General features: G+C 37.6%; 1 long non-coding RNA gene across 3 annotated transcripts in view; it reads right to left on the bottom strand.

The window, feature by feature from the left end:
- Window positions 1-16,704, bottom strand: part of LOC134159846 (uncharacterized) — a 189,918-nt gene that overhangs the window by 56,675 nt on the left and 116,539 nt on the right. Inside the window, exon 3 of one of the 3 annotated variants that reach the window (XR_009963323.1) lies at window positions 14,553-14,634. The exons of the other annotated variants lie outside the window; for them this stretch is intronic. This is a non-coding gene — a long non-coding RNA (uncharacterized LOC134159846). Of the gene's footprint in view, window positions 1-14,552; window positions 14,635-16,704 lie in introns of those variants that run through there. 3 annotated transcript variants of the gene reach the window in all.

A 16,704-nucleotide genomic window follows, 5' to 3' on the forward strand; every position in this document is an offset into this window, starting at 1 on the left:
TTTTGGACATTGAAGGAGGATTTGAAAAGTCAATCATTTAATCTTCTTTTTCTTCCCTTTTCTTCACTCTGTGTGAACTCAAGACATTAGTGATACCATTTACCTTGTAAAAAGCAGTGCTTTTACAAATCCTAACAACAAAATACTTATGCTTAAAAGTACAGAGACACACTTAGTGATGCTATTCCTGGGAAAGAGAAAGAACCAATACCTAACTTTACTTCTTATCAGACTGGAGCAAATTAGAGTAATTACCATTTTAAATAATCCTATTATCTTTAGAGCTGTACTTATTAAGAATCAAAAAACTATTTCTGCTTCAATATTCTCTATTTCTTATATACTAAGAAAAGTTAATTGCATGGGGATGGTCACAGTTCACAGTAAGTAGCCCTTAAAAAGGTACAGAAACCCTTTGCAAGGTTTTAAGACAATCCTGAAGTTTATGATGTGCTGATTTAGTTCTGAGGTATCAAAACCTTCAAAATTATGTAAGATGACTCACAGTGAATTTCCAGAAAATGCCTGAGTATGAAACAAGAATAGAACATTGGACCCTCCAACTTCAAAAATCTCTTTGCTTCGGTTTTCCAGCAAGGACTTCAAAAAAACAATGATGGCATTCATTTTAATTTTCATCTTAAGTTTAGATTTTAGTTGCTTTTATATTTTTTATGACACATTGCTATCAGTCTGGCTTCTTTAAAGAGAGATCAATTTGTTTAGCTTTCAATATGCATGTGACTGTAACAATATCTTAAGAGTTTTACTGGGAGTTAGTGGAAATTGAAGCCTGCAGAAAAAGACTGGGATGTGCCTTAGAACTTGTAGTTTAATTCCCAGGATGTTTATACAGCATAGTTAGCTCAAATGATTGGCATCTACATCTGAACTCACAGGTTAGTTCAGCCCAAGTTTAAGGATTCCCACAGCAAGGCCTTTCTGTGTTATACATCCTTGCTATTTCCATATATCTCAAGGGCACACCAAACTGCTGTTTATGATGAAACGTTCTAAAATTCTTTCCCTTTAAGAAAGCTAATTCTACTGTGGGTGTCTTGGCCGGAAGATTTCTTGAACAGAGGCAGACTATCAGCACTCGAAAGATCATGATTTGTTAAGTACTCTCCTCAGTAAAATACAGCTTGGTTTTTCACTTACTTTCCAGTTTTATAATCAGTGATGCAAATTGCTATGAATAGGGGCCTAACCACTTTGCAAAATAGAAACGCGGTTAAACACAGTCATGCTGGGGGTAAAACTATAAAGATGACTGTAGAGATGACATAATTAGGGTGAAATTTTAGAGAGTCTAAACAACAAGGATGGGTTCTGAAAATCACTCAGTTGTACCAATAAACTGGCAGAACAAATCAGTTCAGATAAGCTACAGAGGCAAAACACAGCTGGAACAACCAATTGATTCATTGGGTCATGATGCACTCATTAGATCAACCTTGTCCCAGCTTTACTCAGCTCTGCTTACTGAAGCTTGGAGACCTCCCTGGAACCGTGTGCAATTCACTAAGGCCTTTTCCAGTCATTCCTTTTTTCCTTCTGCTCAGTGAAGGAAAAGCATTTGCTTTATTAGAGGTTCTCTGTACCCCTAAGGGGTATAAATGTGTCCCCTAGACCCTAAAAGCAAGATTGAACTTTTCAGTGTAGTCATGAATAAGGCATAACGTGTAATAGCAGCTTATTTTCCAAGACTGAAATTTTAAAAATAAAAGATCACAGGTTTCTGAAAAAATTGTTGCAGTTAAGGAGGGATCAGTTCAGGGACAGTCTATAGCCTGTGATACATAGGATATTACAGTGGTCATTTCTAGTTCTGTAATTGACACAGAAATGAAACTTTTCCATTGCTAAGAAATAAATCATTCTTCACTTTTCCTTCCTTTGCTCCAAAAAGCTTCATTCTTGCAGTTGTGCAAGTAATCTTTTTCCCCTCATTTGGCTTGCTAGCTGTCCTAATCGGATATAGAAGAGCACGGCCTATCTGAGGAAGGGAGAAGAGCACTGGTACAAAGGGCAGGATTGTGCTTTCTTCTTTCTACCCAGTTACACATAAAGAAATGGATGTGAGGAAATAGCCTGGCTCAGTGTACAGCCTTTATTTTGGACAGCTGGAACAAGGAAGTGAGTGAGCAGCACTAGCTTTTGTTCCCTTACTTGGATGAATAAGCAGGAGTACAAGACATACAGAATAGGTGTAAAGGATTATGACAAGAATTTGGAAGTAATTTTCATTTTCCTAAGAACTGTAAAGAGTGACTGAAATTTGGATATATGTTGATGCATTGTACTCTCTTGCCTCCAACACTTTGTGAGCTTTACTGACAAGTTGCAAAGTCTTCACTGGAATCCAGCAAGCTGTGATCAGGAGACCTTGCTTTCCAAATGTTAACACTGAAACTCCATACTTGAGAGAAAGACTGACAACAGACAGACAGAAAAAAAAATTAATTGACTGCTTCTTGCTAGTCCTCTGGGATTTTTAATAGCAATTTGGCATCCTGCACCATTTTAGTAAACTGAGAAGAAATGTAAGTTTGAAAATTGAGAAAGGACTTTGAAGCAAACTTGTCTGCAAATCTTTGACAAATCTTTCATTACAGAAATATGGAAATGCGGTTACTAATGTTAGCTAAAGATGTCTTACTGACGACAAAAAACATTTATTATCCATATTCTGTATGCAGCACTTAGTGAATAAGGTGTGTGCTAGTGGTAAGCGTGTTTGCTAGCATTAGAAACAGCTGTGAACATCAATCTGCCTCCCTGCTCCAGGACAGAGGAGTTACTATTTCTAGTAGTTGACTCCACAATTAGTAGCACCTGTCTTGGGCTTCTCACTTATACTGACCCTTCAGTGGGCCACTTAATGAAAAGGTAAGAGATTCAACAGGACTCTTTCAGGAGTTAATGAAACTACCTTCACTGATGCAACCACAATTTGGGTGGCATGAAGTAGTATAAAAAGGTTAATTATATGTTATCTTCAGTCTGGATGACAGGATGTTTACTAGACTTTCTGAATTTCAGTCAATGAGTGTACATGCATTTAACATATACGCACTTGTTCATGCACAACTGCTTATTGTGGTGAGTATATGAACCACAAAGTTGTCAGCTCATGCAGCTTTATTTAAGCGAGTGAGAGTGCAGGGCCTTTGAGGAGAACTTCCACCTTAATGGAGAACAAAAGCTATTTGCATTGCAGCTCCGTAAGGCCCAGTGGTTCCACCAGAGGACGGCAGTTAAGGTTATGGACTGATGTATAAAAGACACACCAACTAGGTGGGGAAGGAATTAGCACATACACTAACTACACAGCACTGGTCCATTACTGGGTTTGGCTGGAGGTTGCCAGCATATGTTAGGTTTTAAATATTTGACAGCGCAGACAGGGACACCTGTCTTTGGCGTCTCACCCCTCATTCACCCATTTAATGCAAAATTTGACCTTGTGTCCTGAATATGACAGAAGAGAAAGGCATAACCCTTTGCTTAATACAACCCTTCTCTGTAACCAGATGTTTTAATACAACCAATGCTATTTAAAACAACACAAACATATCTCATTATTGTCTGAGGAGAAAAATGGGTCTCTGTATAGCACACATTTATATTCTGCAATAAAATTGACACCTGGTATATATAGCAAAAAGGATATCAATGTGCATGTTACATGGCTTTACAGACTTCATGTGAATAATGCAATAAGTATTAAATGAAAGAAGCAATGAAATTACCACTGCCGATAAGTTTTCAAGAGTGCAGAATAATCTCTTGAGAAAACAAGAGGCACTATTCATTATGCTCCATCATGTGAGTTCTGCTCTCATTTTTTTCCCCTGGAATTAGTTGTGAAGAATTCAAAGATCCCAGCTGTTTAATAATGACGTTGTTGTATTCATGCAAATCCCTCAGACCTTATGTCAACATTTAATTTTACAAGAAATATAAAAATAAGACTAGTCGCATCTGTAGTCCCCTGGGTTGTACTGGGCAAATCATCGAAAACATCCCTCTCCCTCTTCCTTCCTGAACATCCTTGCTGCTTTAGAGGTAATAATAGTCAAAAGGAAAATGTTAACATTCGTGTGGTGTATTGAGAGAAGTTTATAGATATTGACAGTAGTACTCACAAAATAGATTATATCAAAACACCAAATACATTACCTTTACGCCTGTGGTAAGCTTTTGTAAACTGAAGTCAAATATATAATTGTTGAACTCTGCAAGGATGATAAAGGCAGCATACAGAGGAATTCAAGCACTATGGATTTAGAGAAGGAACTGTCTCCACTAACCATTTACTCTTAATGAATTTTAGAGAAAAAAATCACTTATTTACTGACCCTTTAAAAAGGATTTATAAATTCTCAGATGTTTGCATAAAGAATGCAGTATCTGTAACTCCCTCTAAAAGTTTTTCCAGTGCATTGAACACAAAAGAGAAAGCAAAGAGAATTTGGTTTATCATAGAAAGATGTGCCTAAATCCTGAAAGACAAGTATCTTGCAGAAGAAAACAAGGCTATAGGGACAGTGAATATGATTGAGAAGAAATTATTCCAAAAACCTATAAAATAAAATACAGAGTTATATCAAATATGTGAAATCTTAAAACCACAATAGAGCATTTAATATAGAAAATTCTCTACAAAAATTATTCTTCATGGAGTCCAACAGGAATTTCCTGCAAGACTATATTTGCTTAAAATACATTAGACGTTCCTCAAATGTCAACACAACAGATTGCTAGGGAGACGGTTGAAAAATCACTCCTAATTCTGAACTTTGGAAGACTGAGGCAACATTGGTAGGGCTGCCTACTACACTAGATGCAGAAAGCTAAAACTAGACATGCTGGAGTCAAGTTGAAGTATATCGATATCCCCTTTGTAGTAGCATTAAAGGAAAGCCACTTTTAAACACTGGGACGGCTGGTAGCCACTGATAGCCCAGATGAAACTCTACCTTCACCACATCTATGGGAACCTTAATATTACTGTTCAAATAGGTCAGGATTGTACCTTGTTCATGCATAAAAAGGTGACCTTCACAGTAAGTTTCAAAAGTCACATCTCTTAGGCAGCTAGGGACCTAGGGAGTAGGCTATGGGAGGGACAGCAGGGTTGTTTCTTTTGGCTTCTCCCAGTGTAGATTCAGCATGTGTCACAAAGCATTTTAGACTCAAAAGGCTGATGCAAAGACATGTCTGCTGTTTCAGCCTAAAGCCTTTAGCAATAGTTGTGCACCATTTATACAGGTGCTTTGGACGAAGAATCTGTCTGACAAACTTCCGCACATATCAAGCTACCAAAGCCTTTTCTTGCACTCTCACCTCAAAATATCAACCAGAACTTACCTTACAAAATATCCTTCTGTTTCTTTAAAACAGTGATTTTTGCTCTTCACATTCAGGGATTCCTGAAACGACTCTAATTCTTGTACATCTCCTTTCTGACTTCCTATTGCTTCCCCAGACACTCCACATTTGCTCTGCAAACGCTGTGCCCTGTGCTGTGCTCCTTTTGTTTCTTTGCGACTTCATACTCTCTTCCAGGCTGCTGCCTCCATCTCAAGCAGTCAACCCCTTTCCACATTTCCCTAGTGCATCCAATGACCTCATTCCCCCTCCTTCAACTCATTTTCTTCCTTCAGTTTTATCTTCCCTTTCCACCTCCTATCATTGCTTAAGAAAAGCCTAGTGTTACTTTCTTCTCCTTAACAGGCCAGTAATACTAAAGCAATTAGGCTAACAAAAATCAAACAAAAACCAAACCAAACTAAACCAAAATATTTCCTGAAGAACCTTGATTTTGTTTTCACACTTTTTCCCCAAAGAGATATAGATATGTTTATAGTGGCTTTGCTTCAGATGTGATTTGTGCTGATTAGATTAGATTGTAAAATGCCAAGGATAGAGGCTTTGGATTGCCTTTTATCTGTGAAACGCCAGTCATGTAAGTGTGTGTTATAAATGAAATAATACTAAGACAATAGTGAAGACAGCAGTTGCATCTTTTTCATATCCTCCAACTTGGAAATGCTATGAAAGATTTTGAATGGGACTGTGTGTGAAAGGATAAGTTTATGTTTCCAGTTCCATGTAGCTGGTGTCCTGAGGAAGTGCTCAATGCTAATGAAAAGCTGAATAGTTTCTCTAAAATCTTAGGGATCTTCTATCAGCCATGCCATAAGCATCCTGTTTTATGAGTCATCCTCTTTTTGTATCAGTCTCTTCTCTCTTTTACTTTCAATTTCCACTGTATTAATTACATTTAGTTCAAGTATTCTCCTCTGTGATGAGAAGCCTGTATGACAGGTATTTTGTGTATACAGATATATATATATAAAGACAGTGCCTGCATGACAGATTAGAGATATGTCTGGTTTTTGGCTGTGAGAACACTTCAAACTAAGGTACATTGTAGGTTTTGGTGGAGCATTAATGATTTCCAAACAGCATCTTTAACGTTGTGTTACTGGAACATGGGTTCCAGCACAGTTACTTGCTTTGGCACCTGACTAAATCCCCATATAAACTTGGGCCTAGAATGATAAACCTAATCTTGTGGAGCCCTTTAAGATACTATCAAACACTGGCAAACAATCCAGTAACCCAATATACTCTGAGTATGTAAGAGGAACCAAATACCTGTTTAAAGAAACAACTGAAATGAACATGTTTGAGGGAAGCCTTGTAAACTCGGGGGCAATATTCCAGTCTGCTCATGTATTTTTGTTCTTTTCAGTATTTATGACTTTGAAGAAGAGAAATGGACAAGGTAATCAAAACAGGAATGCATTTTCTAAAATGCAAGTTTTATAGCTGATCTTAGACATGCAGAATTTGCTCAAGCTTTAAACCAGAGCTCATTTTGCAAATCGTTTACAACTTTGCAAATGATCGCAGTACCGTAATTTGCCCAGAATCACAAATGCACTGGATCACAATGCAAAGATGCAGTGAGAGCAGCATTTTCTCCTGCATATACACAACATTCAGTGTCCGTAGCCAGCAATCCCCACAAGCCTGGCAAGGCTTGGAGGTTAGTACACCTGTCCCAATTCCCAGCAATGCGCCCTGGAGCAGGTGCACAAAGTCTATGGTTTAGAAAGTCTGTTCACACCTGCGCCTCTTAACTAATGACCCTTTTTGTTTTCTTCTTTTTTGATCTCCTGAGTGTGAGAGATGATGCTGACACAGCAGTCAGGCAGGTGTGGCAACCTCAAGGAGAGGATAGAGAGGACATGTGCCTGTGCGTGTGTCTGCCAACAAACCATTGATTTTGTCCTTTATCTTTTGCAGGTGACTTCTCATGGGACTAACAGAAATACTTGCACTTTTAGAAGCTTGTGATATCACTGGAGCTTTGCATGCATCCACGTTTCTTTGAGGCAGGAAGAACCAGGAGCCCCTTAAACAAATTCATGTAATCCTGATCCTTGCACCTGAGAAGATACTTAGTCAATCCTGATTATAAGTATTTTCTCAAGTACTTGCACATGGTGAGTACAGTGACACGTCCATGGGCACCAGCATGAGTACTCTCAGCTAAGCAGACGGTTATTTGGCCCATGGTCAGGAGCAGTGTGAAAGAGCAGAAGTCTACCCAAAGCAGTCTGATAGACCCAGGAACTGGTCAATCAAGCATGTGAGGCAGGCAGTATATACAGCCCATTTCATTTATGGCATAAGTAATCTTCTTTTGAATTGAGCTTTTATTCTGCTTATAACCCTTCTACAAGGGTTATATTCTGTAAAATAATCCTGAATTGTGGATGTATTTTCAGTATTCAAGATTAAGTTTGAGTGATAGAAATAAACAGTTCTTCACCTCGTCATCCATAAGTTCCTGAATTTCATTGTTTATTTGTTATTCTCTCTGGAAGCCCTGTAAAAGTCCTCACTCTTCAGTAAAGGAGCTAAAATATTTCACACAAAATACCAATGCATACCACATAATCAATAGTGTGTAACAAATACTTTTGTTTGCAGAAATACCTATGTTTTTACTGAGAAAAACCTGTATTACACATACATACAGTGACAAAGAACTGTTTATAATCTAACAGCAATAAGATCTCCTGCTAATGTGGTTTGGCTGGATATGGGTACTGAATTCAAATGGCTGTCTGTGCTCATAAATTCATTGTTGTGTGATTAATATATAAGATCCTATGGGCAGAATAAGTCATATTTGAAATAATTTGAATGGATTTACTTTGAAGTCATTTGCCAATAACTTGTAATCAGCGTATAATCTTTAACAATGATATTGCTGAACTTTGCCCATAAACCAATAAGCAGTTTAAGAGCTACTTATATTTCATAAATTAAACATTATCTGGATAAATACATGTCAGTACAGAAGCATTTGTGTCTCATATCTTTTCCTTGTTTTAAATGGGTTCATCCAATATCAGCTAGGTAGTGAACTTTGAAGCAGAGTCCACTGTAATAATAGTAAAGTTTAATGATGCATAGCTTTGTGAGACTGACAAATTCCCAGCCAAAGTATTGATTCCTGGAGAATTTATGAAGCACAGGCTCTATTCTATGTCATTATGGTCCATTTTTGGCTGAAAGAATCATGTAAAATAGATTTTTAAATGAGTGGTAATAGCCAGACATAAAGAAGGTATTGATGTGTGTCATGAAGGGTGAAATAGCATGCCAGGTAAAGGCATATAACAAATTGCAAACAACAGTGCTGAAACTCCTACAAATGTAAATTTGTTTTTAGTTTTAATCAAACCTTTGTTTCAGTAAGTACAGATTTTGCCACAGAACTAAAAAACCTCACCCTTTTAAAAAATGTAATTATTTACAGTTCGATTTCATGCTTCACTTTGGAACGTGTCTGTAAAATGCATATCTCACAGACATGTTAATCAATATGAATTGTGTACTACATTACAACAAAACTACATCTGAGATTATTAAGGAAAAAAATCAAATGCACATAGTTCTGCTTACTTGAGCAATATGTGAAAATTAATAGCTTGAACCTCTGCAGAACTGTTAAAAGACAGGACACTTTTTTGTTCTTTTTCTCTCCTTTTTTTTTAAAAAAAAAATACTTTTAATAATACAATCTAAGGCATTTTTTCAATAAGGTAAAACCAAATTATGGCGCAGTCAAAGCTTGAAATAGGAATAAAATCTCGAAGTGCAGAGAAACTGACAAAAAGATAGGTGAAGAGAACTGCTGATTGGGTTACCGAGGCTTTACAAGTAAGTAACACTGCATTTTAATTGCATTCCAGCAACCTCTTTTTGATCTAGAAAGAGGTCACCTAGGTCTAACAATGCAAGGGACCTTCATAGTCCAGACGTAAATATATCTCCCACACACCCAGAAGCGCCCTGAGAATTAGCTAAATCCTCCTCCGAGCAGCTGCTTTTCAACAATTCAGGAGTTTATCAGCCTAATAAAAAAAAGTAGCTGGCAGGAAAAAAAGGCTGACAGTCTCAATAGGCTCTTCTGTAGCCTAGTGGGGCTGAAGAACTCTTCAAGGTCTTAGTCAACACCAAACAGAGGGCTCTGAATTGACACACTCATCTGCACCACAAACAAGCTGCAAAACCCGGAGAGAGGTCATTCTTTACATAAATGGTTTTCCCAGGCAGAATACAAGTCGACTCAAAGAAAGTAGCTTGAATCCAGGTGCAAGGTTAGAAAAAAAGTACCTTCAGGCTCAAAGAGCAGGAGGAAAAAAGTTCCCACCTGTAATACAACCTAATATTAGCTGTATTTACTTCACTTTCAGTTCAGGTCCTTTTCTGGTTTTGTATTCTATATGTTCATTAGGCTCTATAAATGCAGTCCTCATCTCTCAAATGCAGTATATTTTTGACTGAAGTCTAAATTTTCAGCTTGTTTTTACAATAATCTCAAGAATCAGTCTGGGCACACTGTAACCAAATATGATAGTGATTTCATCACCTTATTTTTCTGTTATATTTGTTTCCATAGGTCATTTCACCTAATTCATATCTCCCTTCTATTACCAGTTTAAGATAGACTTTTAAAGGTGCTGTAATATAACTTTCATGTGTTAATGCACATATAGTATACATAAGAGTACATAATTATTATACCTGACTGCAACAAATCAACTTTACTAAAACAGAACTGTCCTTTTATCAACAATATGAATTGCTGAAAAAGGGAAAATGAGTCTATTTAATGGCATATTAGATTCAGTAAATAAGCTATTTTACAATTACTAACTCACTTGATGACAGGCCTTCAAAGAACCACCTTTGATCACTGACAAGGCCCCACAAAATCATATGAGCTATGATAAATACCTATAATTAACAGCATGAAGTTAGTTCTGACCTACAGCGAAGAGATGACATCATATACAGCAGAATTTTCAGGCTGTTTGCTTACTGATCCATGTGGTTCATTTGTGCTTTAAATTCTCTGGACTGATTTTCTAAACTTCATGCATGCGTCTACATGTACAAAAAGAAATTTGTAGCACAGTCTTAATTTTCATGCATAATTACTGCAATTTGCACATGCAATTCAGCTACTTTTGCAATGTTACTGTCCAGTTTTATACCTAACTTGTCCCACAAAAACTACTGGACACGCAAACTGTAGTACTGAACTACTACTACTGTATATTCCCAGGTCTTTGTTGTCAGTGTAGACCTACAACACGTTTTGTATTATAACTGAGAAATACTCTAGCTAGCAAAATAAAAAACTAGTTAATGTTCCTCACAGCCCCAGATTTCACTAAGAAAGTTCTCTGGGACCTTATGCTTCCCAGGCTAACCTAACCTGGATTTGGCAATTTAAGTGCACACAAATAAGACAGTTAATACACATCAATAGTCTGTGGATGTAAACCTCCACATGTCGCTTATTTGCGTGTGTGAGTTCTCAGTATTTCAATTCCAGCTTCACTGGAGTTATCATTAATTCACATTTCCATCAATAATATAATTTTAAATCACATTTTAATGCAGAAAAAATTACTTTTCTGGTTAGAAAAGAAACATTAGTGATAGACTAAAAAGTATTTGTGGCTAGAATGGGTAAATTTAAATTTTAAGAAAAACCACATCCTCTCTCAAACTCAAAAGGCCCAGCACAAAGAGGGTGTGTTAGAAAATCCAGCTGATTGCATATGTAGGAGGTAGAACAGTAACTTCAGCAACATAAACAGTCAGAAAAAGGATCTAGTTTTAAGGAATTGGCCAAAAGAAACAGCAATTTAAAGATGCCAATGTTGAAAACAAAAATGATTAACTATTCTTTGTCTTCGCAAAGCTTTCACTTTACACATGGACTTCATCGTTAATGTAAGAAACATATTCTTTCCCCCCAAGTTTCCATTGCTCTGTATTTTATATATGGATTTACATGAACAGAGCAGAGCATGGAGTCACTGCACCAGAACATCAACCTTTCACTTTCACTTTGTGCTTAGCCAGACTTTTTTGGCTGGACTGATGTAATGCAACCTCAAAACCCTCCATCATTCACCATGGTCTTGTCACTCAGTAGCACTAAGCAAGCGAAATGGTGTCTGAACACACTCGCTCATTGTTGTTACAGCTGGTGGTGTAAATGCAGGGCCTGAAAAGCAGTTGCTTGGCTGGGAACTCCTTACTATAACACAAATTTTGTTGAGTATGTTGGGTCACTGATTTTATACATGCTGTATTAGGTTTAAGAGAGAATAAAAATGACCTTCAGTGAACAGAGTTGCTTTTAGCTGCAGCTACAAATCAAGGCCACCAAGCAAAGGTATAATTCCTATAACTGCCAAACAGAGCTCACAGGCAAATACAGCCCTTTTTGAAGAAAGGTTTCTTTCCATCCACATTCAGAATTGCACAATATGAGTTTCAGTAGAACAATACCATATGGTATTCTTTTTGATATATGTTTATTTCACATTACTTGAACCTACTTTTGTGGAAATAATGTAAAATAATGTTTCCCACAGGATATACTGTTACTGTCATGAATGGATATAAGTGAACTACTTTCTAAAGGAAGAGCAGGTCACAGCTTACCTAACACGATTCCTCACAGAGGTTTCCTGCATTACCAGCCTTGCCCTGTTATTTGTGATATATATTGCTCTCACCTAACTGAGAGATCTAGATGCTTCCATAATGGGATCTTCTTTAATTATATCACTCAATAAAAGCTACAGTTTAAGAAATACACAGGAACTGCGTCAGCGCAGCTGATCTTCTGTAACATTTTAACAATATTTAAGTTATGTACTACTAATGTTATATACTACCACATCAAAGGACCAGCACCCTCTATTAGGGGCATGAAAATTAAGACCCACATAGAATTTCCAGAATAAAGGATGGAAAGCCCAATACGAGACATCTAGCCTGTTTTTTTGCTTGTGAGTCATAAAGATATGGACTACAATCTCTGCCAAAGAAAAAGAGAAAAAAAAAATCATCAAGTAACTGTGATAGCAAAAGAGTAAATTTAACAAATAATATCTTATAATCCTTGTCAAAGTTAGTCTCCCTACCAATTTAAGTGAAACGAATTAACAAAATTAATTTAAAATAAAGTTTTGCATATTTTCTGAAGTGTGTTGAGCTAAGGCTCAGTAATGAGGCTGCTATATAATTGTAATTTACAAATATTCAAAGACAGATTACTTTCTATATTTTGGTGCAAATTCTCTCTACATCTAATGTATAGAATAATAAGAAGCAACAAACCACTCAGAAATGATATTTCAGTACCCTTTCCTTAAAGCCATTTACGTGAAATCAAGCATTCTGTTTTCTCTGATAAGTGGAACACTTACATATGCAAGGTTCTCAATTCAATTTCTTCATCTTTGGTTTATTACAATTGTTAACTTCTAGTTTACTTATGAAAATATATTCCACATATATCATGCTGTATAAAGAATATCAGCTACATTCCTTCACCAGTATCTGTGTCTATATGTCGGAACAATGGGTTTGTAATGAATGTGTTCTAGGATGTGTGTTATGGGGAGCAATTATCTTGTCAAGCATAAGACATACTGAAGAGACAAAGAGCGCAAATTGCACTCGATAGCCTTAAAAGCAGTGCTCTGCATGTAACATGTTACACATACCCCTGGCAATGGTCCAAAATGTCTCTTCCCTGAGGTCTGCATTTTGAGCATGATAAGGAATAATCAGTCTCATGTTATATAAATGCAGGTGACAGCCTACGTGCTACAATAATGCAGATATAAACCAAAGTGATGATATAAAACCCTCTATTAGATGTAGATTAATGTCACTAAACATTATTTTCCAAAGGTCATGGTCTCCAGCATACTTCTGTGTTTGGCAAAGCTATATTATTGATAAAAAGCTCCCACTCAAATATTATAGAAGATATACTACACTGCTTGACTTACAATTTTTTTTCTCAAAGATAATGTTATGTCAGTCTGTCTGCAAATCTGAAGCATTTGTTTCTGTTAAAAACCACTCAGATGTCTTTAGGCCTTCACAAAAATATAAATAAATCTTAGCAATGCATATACTGATGAAGTTTATTAATGACTAGAACAAGCCTTCCAAATATAACACACTTTGGAAAGGATGAGTTACAGAAATCACCCACCACTGCAAATGCAACATTTAGTGTGTAGGGCTTCACCCATCATCATCCCCTCTGACGTATCCTTTAGCTCTGGACAAGATTGTGACCATTCTGTCCCATAACAGTGATGACAAAAGAAAAGGAGTGCCTGTGTGCAATCATACTGGTTAGCACAATCGGCACGAAAATGCAGGTGAAAAACCTCAGCACTGCTGCATGTTATCATAGTAAAAGATGCTAAAAGAGAGTTAAAAGGAGGCTAGAAAAATACATTTTTGGATGTTAACTGCATGCTTTCCGAAGCATGAGCAGTAGTATGGCGAAGGGTGTGAAAATTCCCATTTGCAGAAATAACCACAAGGAAATAAAGAAGCTGGCATCATGACTACTTGGAGGCAGGAGTCTGTATCTCCACACAGCAGTAATAAAGGTCTAAATAAAACCATTTAATCTATTATGACCATGTCCTGTCACTCTGCAACGCACAGAACTGTTGAAGGTTCAGGGAATGTTTTATGAAGAACATCAGAGTCAGAACATCACTTCTTTGCTGAGGTTTTAGCTGATAAAAGTGTTTAACAAACTTGTTAGGGAGCTACTGAATATTTATTTTTAAGTCTCCTACTGATTTAGAAGGTAAAATATTAAACTGTTTCTCCCGCATAACAGCAGAATATTTGCTTACTGTTCAAGATAAAGTAAGAATTTCAGTAATCATCATTCATATTTTTCCTTAAAAAGTCATAGACATGGATGCTAGTACCCTCTTGCAAAAGTATACACATTTAGTGGAAAGGAAAAGCCAAATAAACGACTTCCAGGTCGCTGGTTTCACCAATATAAATCCCTAAGCCTCCAAGGCTTCATTCTTCCTCAATATCTCTTTTGTACAAATTCCCACTCCTTTGAACAGCATAACTCTGGTTTGTGATGAATAGTTCTGCTCACCATCAAATACTATGCTACCTTTTGGACTATTTCTGATCTTGGCCAATTTAGATAGCAGGATATTGTCAACTTGTCTCCTGAAATGCAGAGCAAACACAACAGTGTCTTCGCAATGGAATTTTTGCTTCAGTCTGTTCAGACGCCATTACACCTTGTGGTGGAAGATAGACTGAAGTCATACCAATCTCTCAGTTATTAACTTCTAATCAAGCAGCTGTATCTCAGTTCCCAGACTTTGGCTTCCTGAGAAGCCAGCACAGTGCTCCTGCTGTTCCTGTTCCTTCATGAGCAAAGCAAAACCAGTCCCTTATCTCCACCTAGCATACTGAATGTAACCAGGATTGGCACATGTCAGAGAGAAATTCTTACGTATTTGCAAACTACTGCAGTAATTTACAAGTTAAAATACTGCATTTTGATATCTTCCTGTTCCTTATTTCTTGGAATGGTAAATGTCTCTGAGGTGGTTAGGAAGTTTTTTAATTCTGTGCTTTGTACATGACTACAGTTGAGAATTATGACCTTACACTGACTTCATAAGAGTACTGCTGCCTCAGTTCAAGACCAATGTAGGTAGTCTGGTAATCCACAAACTGTAAGTAGCAGGGAACTTTCAATTTAATTCAAGAGGTCAGTGCAGCTAGGCAAAATGGGTTTAGGAATTTCATCAAAGAAATTCTGACAGTTACTGTTAGTTATCAGTGCTACTGCAAATTTAATTGCTGTCAAGGCATTCAGAGTTTCTATGGGTGACTTCTAACTGCTGTTGCGTTAGAATGAATAAACAATTGTTGGGCAAAGAACTATGATCCCATACAGACAGATATTGCTGAATACTGTGTGAAGCATTCTGCACTGTGCACCTGTATCTGGCTGGAGAATGCTGGATGGTTGCACTCAACGAGTCGCAGTAAACAGCTTGATGTCCAAGTGCAGACCAGTGATGAGTGACATTTGTCAGGGGTTGGTTTGGGACTGGCACTATTCAAGATCTTTGTCAGCAGCACGGACAGTGTAATTAAGTGCATTCTCAGCACTTTGCCAGTGACACCAAGCTGTGTGGTGGGGGTGGCACGGTGAAAGGCAAGGAGGTCTGAACCTTGACAGGCTTCAGGTGTGGGCCCATGTGAACTTCATGAAGTTCAACAAGGCCACGTGCAAGGTCCTGCATCTGGTTCAGGGTAATCCCAAGCACAAATACAGGCTGGGCAGAGAACAGATTGCAAGCAGCTATGAGAAGTTGCGGTGTTGGCTGATGTGGTTTAAACATGAGCTGGCCAGAAAGCAAACTGTATCCTGGGCTACATTAGAAGGAGCATGGCCAGCAGGTGGAAGGAGGGGATTCTCCCCCTCTACTCTGCTCTCATGAGACCCCACTTGGAGTACTGCATTCAGCTCTGGGACACCCAACATAAGACGAATGTGGCCCTGTTACGGATGCCCCATCCCTGAAAGTGTTCAAGCCCAGGTTGGACAGGGCTTTGAGCAACCTGGTCTAGTGGAAGGTATCCCTACACATGGCAGGGGCATTGGAGCTAGGTCTTTCAGGTCCCTTCCAACCCAAACCATTCTATGATTTTATGGTTCTATGGAAGAATTAGAATTGTTTTATATTAAACACTAGCAATATCCCCTTTTCTGAATCCACAGTCAATAAACAGAGTATCTGAAATGGCTGAAGTTTCATTATTTGTTCCTCCAACATGTCTACAAGTCTTATGTACTGTCTTCAGTAAATAACCCTGATGGGAGTGGTTGATCAAGTTCATTATTTTACTAAATGAATTTGAGCTTTGACTTAATGTTTTGCATGTGTGACTTGTTCTTACATTGGCACTAAACAAAAAATGATGTTCTAGGATCCTGTCCATCTGCTGGCTCTGTTTTACTTTCTAAAATTGATTTTAAAATGGTTTAAGGTTTTCTTTTAGCCGTGTGAACTAGAACAGTATGAACTAGAAATCAAAAGAATGTAAAGTGCATTATATTATAGATTACAGTTTTTGTCAATATCATGGTGGGCTCAGAGAATCATAGATAGGTTAGGGTTGGAAAAGACCTTCCAACGGCCTGCCATGGGCAGTGACACCTCACACTAGACCATACTGCCCAAGAGTCTGTGTGAAAGACTGATTTAACAACATTTT

This window comes from Pezoporus occidentalis, unplaced genomic scaffold (genome assembly GCF_034315485.1).
Source record: "Pezoporus occidentalis ecotype Australia unplaced genomic scaffold, CSIRO_AGI_Poc_V1 ctg151, whole genome shotgun sequence".
NCBI lineage: Eukaryota > Metazoa > Chordata > Aves > Psittaciformes > Psittacidae > Pezoporus > Pezoporus occidentalis.